This window comes from Callorhinus ursinus, unplaced genomic scaffold (genome assembly GCF_003265705.2).
Source record: "Callorhinus ursinus isolate GAN/ISIS: 27379988/994484 unplaced genomic scaffold, GSC_fseal_2.0 scaffold2138, whole genome shotgun sequence".
In the NCBI taxonomy this organism is placed as follows: domain Eukaryota; kingdom Metazoa; phylum Chordata; class Mammalia; order Carnivora; family Otariidae; genus Callorhinus; species Callorhinus ursinus.
The window spans coordinates 1-8,220 of NW_027399192.1; the positions used below are offsets into that span (position 1 = coordinate 1).

Consider the following 8,220-nt stretch of genomic DNA (forward strand, 5'->3'; position numbering starts at 1 on the left):
CAAATGGACGCTTAATTGTTTTGGTAAATTCTCTCATCTTCTCCGTTGCATCTTCAAAGCTTTCAGAAACAAAGTAGACATCCTGAAAAATTGTGATGAGACACTCCAGTTTGCAGGTAATCTTGGGATCATAGGGCTTTACTTTGGCATGTCCAGAAGGTGAATGCTTAAGTTCACTGATAGAAGAAAGTAATCCAGCACCAAAGACTCGCAACTGCCCGTCTCGTTTAGAGAGAACAAACTCCAGAGTGAAAAAGTAGCACGTTGCCAGTTTTTGAACAGCCTCCTCTGAAGCTCCAAGGGAAGCCAGGCCAATTTCTTGGGAGAATTGCGCAAAACCAGGTTCAGCCAAAAGGGGGACATGACCTAAGTGTTCATGGCAAGTATCTGGCTCTGGGGTATAGAGAGGGTCTGAACTGTGTGTCACTTACTGTGTGCAGTGAAAAACCCGGAAGGCTAAACCTGATAAGAAATCCCTTGGTGATAAGTAACCAGCCACGGGACGCACAAAACCTGTGCGCTCTTTTAAAAAGTTTGAGACATCTTCCAATTGTGGGATATTATCTTCCCGGTATCCACAATATTCAGAAAGCAAAGGTAAGTTTTTGAGATACTCTCTGCAGGCATGGGTTGGGTAAAGTTTGTTGAGCTCTTGGAACACAGTTCCCCAGGTCTTAATCTCCTCTTCAGTGAATTCAACATTGGGAATGGGGTCTCCAAGTTTATAGTTCATAGCCAAGTCTGCAAAATACTTCCGTCTTTTATGGTAGACATTGTCTTTGAAGCCAGGATGATCTGCATCCAGTTCAGAACCATACATCAGAACTCTGTTGGCACAATGGTCCAGGTCAGGAATCTTCTTTGGAAACCAAGGAACAGTTTCCATACCATCTCCTTCACAGTAAAATTGTCTGGTGGATTCACAGAAAGAACGTTAGTATGGGACTTCAACAGATGAAAAATGTCATTCAATTGTTCTCTGTTGATATCACAGTCAACAAAAATCTCAAATTCTGAGTTTCTTCTGTTTGATTTTCGGGACTTAGTATGTAACAGGTACACATGCTTCTCCTGGAAGATTTTCAGTGCTTTAATAAGTCCACCACCGTCATTCTTCAAGGAAAAAATGACAGTTGCTCTTCCTCTTTCTAAGGAATGGTCTTTATTTTCCTTATTGTCTTCAATCATGGTCAGTTGGTGTAGTTCTCTGTGCAGCTGTGGGCGGTAAGCTGGGACTGGAGAGTGCAACTCTTGATCTTGGGGTTGTGAATTCGGGCCCCATGTTGGGTGTGGAGATTACTTAAAAATAAAATCTTTAAAAAATACAAACCTTTCTACATCCCAAAGAGTAAATAATAATTTACTGAAAGTAAGTTCTTTAGGATGTGGGAGTGTCATGGGATGGTGTGCGGGCCAAGGGCAGGCTGCCCCAAATCTGCCCCTTTGACATACAGATCATTTTAAATAAAAGTTACTTAAGAGACAGCCTATGCAATGAGGACACTTAGACCCTCCTCTGTACCCCAGGAAAGGAAATTCATCTCCCATGTGAAGATGTCCCTGTACCAGGAGGTAAAGAGATTTCAACATTACCAGAGATGGGAGATTTGGAGCCCATAAGGCTGTATAAACAACCTTTGTTACTTTTTACTAATTTACGACCCCAGCCCAAATTTTGTTTAGAATTCCTTACTAATCGAAGCTCCCAAGGAAAAGTTTTCTTTGTCCTGTGATTTCATCACAGGTGTAGATTCTCTTTGTCCAAAAAGTATAAAACCTGGCTTCCTTGGTCATTTCTTTAGACCTCAGGTTCATTATTGGGTCTCCATGTACACATCATTGAAATTTAGGTTTTTTTCTCCCATTTATCTGTCTCATGTCAATTTCTTTCTTCATCCCGCGGTAAGAACCTTGGACCAAGGACAATTTCTACCTCCCCTTCAATGGAATACAGAACGTGACAAATAATCTAACTGTATTAGAAACATATGGGGGAAAAACCCCTCCCTGTAGGTTGTATGACAAAAGGTGCTGACCTAAGTAACTTTGCAAATGAATGGAATCTGTAGATTAAAGAAAAAATGTACTGTACATATACAGTGGACTCTATTTGATAAAGTTCTCTGCCATCAGAGTGGTAGCTAACAGTTCTGAAAACACCACATCTGTAATCTGGAATGGAGCAATGAATTAAATACAGGGCCGGTGGTGAGAGCCAGGTTTGTCACTGTTAAAGTAGGAAGTTACAGATCAGCAATGGGAGAAGATCACAATCTCCATGTGGTGGCAGACCAGGTTGGAGACATCAGTATAAATTCATCCATAGCTTAATATGGATGCAGACGGTTCCACATAGAAATCTTTATCATTAGGTATGTCGACATAGGTGGGAATACAGGCATATATTGCCTTTCATTGTCCACTGAGCATGGACATTTAGCTCCCACGTGTATGACTTTAATACCATTCTCTACTAACCAGAGCTCCTTAAAGAACTTGCTGACGCTAGAACTTGGACAGCAAGTATAGGAGCCAGGATAATCTTGACGTATCAGAAAGTAAGGAAGTACCAAGTAAAGAGCCACAGAGATGGAATGATGTCAATGGAAAGCAGGAACCAATGGAAAGTGCTCTCCATCACCAAAGGAAGAATGAGCCAGCGACCAAACACTGTAGTGCTGGAACATAACCTACCCTGGTGTCCGCGCTCGTAAAAATAAATGATTCATTTAAAGATTTTATTCATTTATTTGAGAGGGAGAGAGAGTGCATAAGGAGAATGGAGAGGCAGAGGGAGAGGGAGAAGCAGACACCCCACTGAGCAGGGAGCCCGACGTGGGGCTCGATCCCAGGACTCTGAGATCATGACCTGAGCTGAAGATAGACACTTAACTGACTGAGCCACCCAGGTGCCCCCAAATAAATGATTTTTTAAAAAGAAACCACAGGGCCAAAATGGAGTCACTTATGTCAAGAGACCCAAGCCATCAAACCAAGACTTACTACCTGACCTAACTGCAGTTCCACACACCCTCACCTCCATGTAAACTTTAACCTGTCAACCTGGAAAATGAACTGAACGGCCCCTTCTGTTCCCCTTAGGAGGGGACATTGCCTAAAATAGTGCATCCTTTTCTAGTAATTTCTTTTTTTCAATGCCCTCTCTGTCTTTAAAATCCTTCCACTCCCCGCAGGTCAAAGGAGCCCCTTTCTTTTTGCTAAACGGGATGCTGCCTGTTTCATGAATTGGTAAATGAACCCAATGGCATTGGGATCTTTTAAATTACTTTGTTGCCTTTTTATTAACAAATTACATAGCTTTTTATAAGCGGGATTGAATAGAACTCTCCTATAAGAATTCCAAATAATAGATGTAGATACTCAACCATTCATCAAGTAAATGGAGCTAACTCTCCTCTCCTAAAGTGGGGGCTCAGGGCAGTTTTCTTCCTGCACATGGGAAAGAGTAACTTCCTGGTGGGGAAGCCTGAACAATGCTGCCTCAGCCAGGTGACCAGCGTTAACATGGAGAGTGACAAGTGTTCCCTTGTTGTAAAGTAACGACAAAGCACTTTAACTCCCTGATCTGCTTCCTCAAAACCCATAACCCCAGTCTAATCAGGAGGAAAACAAGTAAATCCCAATGGGGGACTTTCTACAAAATGCCTGACCGGTCCTCCTCAACACTGCCAAGGTCACTGAAACAAAGCAAGTCTGAGAAACTGTTACAGCCAAGGAAAGCCTAAAGACACATGATGAGCACATGTCACGTGGTGCCCTGCATGGAATCCTGGAGCGAGAAAAGGTAGAACAGAGGGAACTTGAATAAAATACGGACTCCCGCTAAAAATAACATATCAATATTTCTTCACTAATTGTGACAGTGTTGTAGAAAACTAGAAAAAGAGAAGAAATTAGGAGCGCCTGTGTGGCTCAGTCAATTAAGCGTCTGCCTTCGGCTCAGGTCACGATCCTGCGGTCCTGGGATCGAGCCCCACGTCGGGCTCCCTGCTCCGCGGGAGCCTGCTTCTCCCTCTCCCTGCTGCTCACCCTGCTTGTGCTCTCCCTCTCGCTCGCTCGCTCTGTCAAATAAATAAATAAAACCTTAAACAAAAAACAGACATTAAAGGTCAAATAAGGGAAACCTATTGCATCGGACTGGAAGCCTAGAGGAAATCGGTGATTTCCTAATAAAAATGCACAATAATAAAATGGACGCTAAAATAAGGAAAAAACAGGCAGACCAATTAGCCATCCAGGGCCTCATCTTCCTGCTGGTTCTCCTCTCACTGTTCTGGGGTTTTCCTCTCCTAGGACAGAAAAGGAACAGGGACAGAACTGTTCTGGAGCTGCCCTTAAACCCGACCCCACTCACTGTCTTCCTCTCCCCCAGCCATACCCTGTTCAGCGAGGACACTGTGCACTGGGGATCTCAGGGATTGTGGATCCTGATGTGTCACCCAGTTCTTTTTTGGATGGCAAGGGACTGGACACACTTACTAAAGTAAAAGAAGTTACTATATTTTAATGGTAGAAATACCTTAATACCTGCAAGAGACAAGAGTGGGTTTGGACCTGGCAGGCCCAAAGGCTCACACTATCACAGTGTGACCTAGACCTTCTCCAACCCTCCATCCTGCTAAATGCCCTGGGATAGCCCGATTCATAGGCACAGTCTCTCTCACTGCATCTGGGGCCTCCCACAACTCCAGGCTGACACCCACTCACCATCCATTCTACTGGGAAGGGTTTCTCTTTCCCTTGGGTTCCATGAAAAGTCATGGCTTTAAGTGTCTTTGGCCCGGCTTGGGTCACACTCTCATCCTTGAAGCCATCAGAGCACCCAGAAAATAGAGCAAGGGGTTGGGTAGACTTGGATCATACACCCATCTCTGAAGTGGGTGGAAAGTGGGGTCTGCCCTCTGGAACTGTCTGGTTGATAGGCAGGTGACATGGGGTTCCCAAAGGCAAGCTGAGGTGCTGGACATGGACGTTAGAAGAGATGCCAGGCTGGGAAAGCAGCAGATTCCGCATCACTGGTGACTGACTGCACGGCTTTGGATCTGTAGCCCAAGGAAGGAAGGGGTCACTTAGGGTCACAGGCTATAGCCGCGCATCCAGTGCTCTTGCTGTTTTCCCATGATGGCAAGGCGCTCTCCCACTTGCTGAAGAAGCAACTTTGCTGTTGGTAGGAAACTCAAGGCTCCTGCCTTGGATATTGGGTCCTCGCATCTGAGAGACTGGAAGGCACACAGACCTCACTCTTCTCCCTGGGAGGAAGGAGCCCCGGACTCACACCTGTCTCCCACATTAATCACTCCTCCCCAAAGAACAAACTGGCTCATTCTCCCGTCTCTTCTCTCTCCTTTATGAACAGAGAGCAAATGTGAGGATGATAAGGAAAGTATCGCTCACTGAAACAGTGGGAAGCTCAAGGATTATTCCATACCACAAATCCACACATGGCAGACTTTCTGGAGGCCACAGTCCCTGAATCATGCATGTGACTCTCTGAAAGCAGGCAGCCTCACTGAGAAACTGCCTCCTGAGAGACACAGTTACTCCCATAACCTTAATTCTTAACAAATACGTATGTCAAAGGTTTACATCAAAATCGGGAGGCCAAAGGACTGCAGGGTCAGTCTGCTGTATGGCTGTATGGCTGTTGTGGACAGGGCCACATCCAACATTTGGAGGGTTAGGAGACTGTGAAGGAGGAAGCACTTGTCTCAACCACACCAATGTTGGGAATGGAAATATCCTGTGGGGCTGTCTACACTGCCTATGGGCCTGTTACACTGCCAGGAGCACAGTCAGCTCAGTAATGGCTGTGGGGGTTGTCAGGACCCTTTCTGGCCTGAGCTGGAGGGCCACAGATGCCTCCCTGGATGGTCAGAGGCCAAGGGCTGTCCTGTCTACTGCCTGTTTCCTGCCGATCACTCAGATGGGAGGAAGGATCTAGCCAGCGCCGGGGCGGGGGCAACAGCCCGCAAGAAGGCTGTATATGGGGGCAGGCAGGCCACGGCAGTCAGTTCTATATGAATCCATTCGTGTCTACAGAGTGCCCTCGTGGGGTGGGGCCGTGCTGGAACTTGTGGCTGCCCAGGCAGATTGGGGCCAGCAGCACCCATCCCAGGTGGGAAAGTGGGAGGACCCTGTATAATCTCTGAGGCCCCCTATAACCCTTGACTGGGGAGGAGTTGGATCTCAAACAGTCAGGGATCAGGTGGACATTTCACTTTTCTTCTGTCTGAGCCCAGGAGTGAAGGGCTGAAAACCAATGCTCCAGCTCACCTCTGACGCGTGTGTGACCCTGGTTGAGTCCTGTCTACCCTGGAGGCCCAGGGATTTGGAGGAGGGGGAAGAAAGCCAATTATAATTAAACCTAACCCCGATCCAGACCCTGGCCCTGACCCCAACCCATGACCCTCACCCCAACCCCACCCAGATTCGCAGGCTGACCCACACTTGCATCATGAACAGGCCCAAATCAGTTTTAGGGGGTTTTATTCTCCAGAGAGCTGCTCAGCTCTGCACTCCTGCCCACACGACCATGGAAGTGGCCCTGCCTCCTGAGGACGCACAGGTTGCTGACTCCCACACCTCTTTCATACATCACCCAGCAGGATGGTGGGGTTTGTTTTGACTTTTGCTAAGTTTTATTTTAATCCAAGGACTTTGATTCATACCAAATGTCATTGTAGAAACAGTAGCAGAATCCAAAGTCTGGGTGATCAATATTACTCAGGCAGCAAACTCATCAGTCACAGGATTGTTTTAAAGCAGTTCCCAGTTGTGTTGCATGGTTGGGACTTCTTTTTGGGTTTTTTTTTTTTAACAATGTTCTTAAATATAAAGTTTTGCAACAAACCTTTGATTTATATCAAATATAATTAAAAATTTACAAATGAGTACATTGTATCAAAAAGTACGAAGTTATACATTTCATGCACATACTTGTATATATGTATATATGTATATATTTTACATGCACACATAAGTTATTCAAACTACAGCCATTGCTTGACTGTCCAGATCCAGACAACTGGTTAATGCATTTCAAATTTGGCAACTCACTATGAGATCTCAGTGGAAACATATGATACCTGAGAAGAGACTATACAGAAACAAAACCCAAAGTCAGGAAAACAAGACACAGTATCTCTTCCCCCACTCCCTGTAGTTTTCACCAATTCCAGTGTCTAGAAGAATCCAGACAGACTGGTGAGGCTGTGTGGGACTAGAACAGTGATCATCCACCCAACATGGCCTGGGAAGCAGCTGTGGTTCTGCACAGAATGGATAGATTCACAATAACATGGGCCAGAGATGAAACATCAGTATGAAAATACACATCCTTCTGCTTTGCAACAGGAACAGATCTATCTCATGCAGAATCTGAGATACCATTCCAGTTATTATTTCCTATTGCGGTAAAATACTCTGTAATCTTAAAGTTTCAGAGTGTTGTGCCTTCCAGTAAGGAGATTCTATAAAATGGTTTGGTCACAATCATGTGGAAACCCTAGAACAGGTGGTGGTCTTACGTGATTTATTTCTACTGAATGTGTGTCTTTTGTTGCATAGCCCTATGGGTTAACGACATCCACTCACTGGGACACACCTCCACACAGAGAAACGCACACACCCATCACAGGCCAAGTTTCATTAAGGTGAGTCATGGGGCAACAGCGAATGGGAACACTCAAATAATCCAGCTAAGAGATTATCTGACATTTCCAAACACAGAGGATGCACCAAAATCTAATCATCTAAATGTTCCTTTTGTTCACAAAACAAAGGGTCTCCTGGCATTTTAGGCACAGCCTCCTACCTACGGTGTTTCCCTTTTGACAGTGGCCATGAGGTTGGATTTCCGTTTCGCTTCCTGCTTTCCCATGTCTTGTGCCACATTGCTGGGCTTCAGATGGCTCCTACCTGAGCCTCAGTCACCAAGCTTCTCCTTGCCCCATCGCTTCCTCCAAGTTTTGGCCTCATTTCAGTCGGGCCGTCCCAAATACCCGCACCTGCACAGACACAGGCCCTCCCTCCTGCCCCGCCGGGTTCATCTCCACTGCCCCACCTCTCCCTCTTCCCACGACCTCTCCCTCTCTCTGCCCTTATCTGAAAAGAAACTTTCACAACAGATACCACGCCCTCTTTTGCAGGCATCCCATCCCTGAGATTCAGATGTAGAACAGACTGAAAACACCCCATACA

The 8,220-nt window shown here is 45.7% G+C and overlaps 1 pseudogene; it reads right to left on the reverse strand.

Annotated features, from left to right (window-relative positions):
• Nucleotides 1-138: 138 nt before the first annotated feature.
• Nucleotides 139-1,188, reverse strand: LOC112818055 (tryptophan 5-hydroxylase 1-like; annotated as a pseudogene).
• Between the last annotated feature and the right edge of the window lie 7,032 nt (nucleotides 1,189-8,220).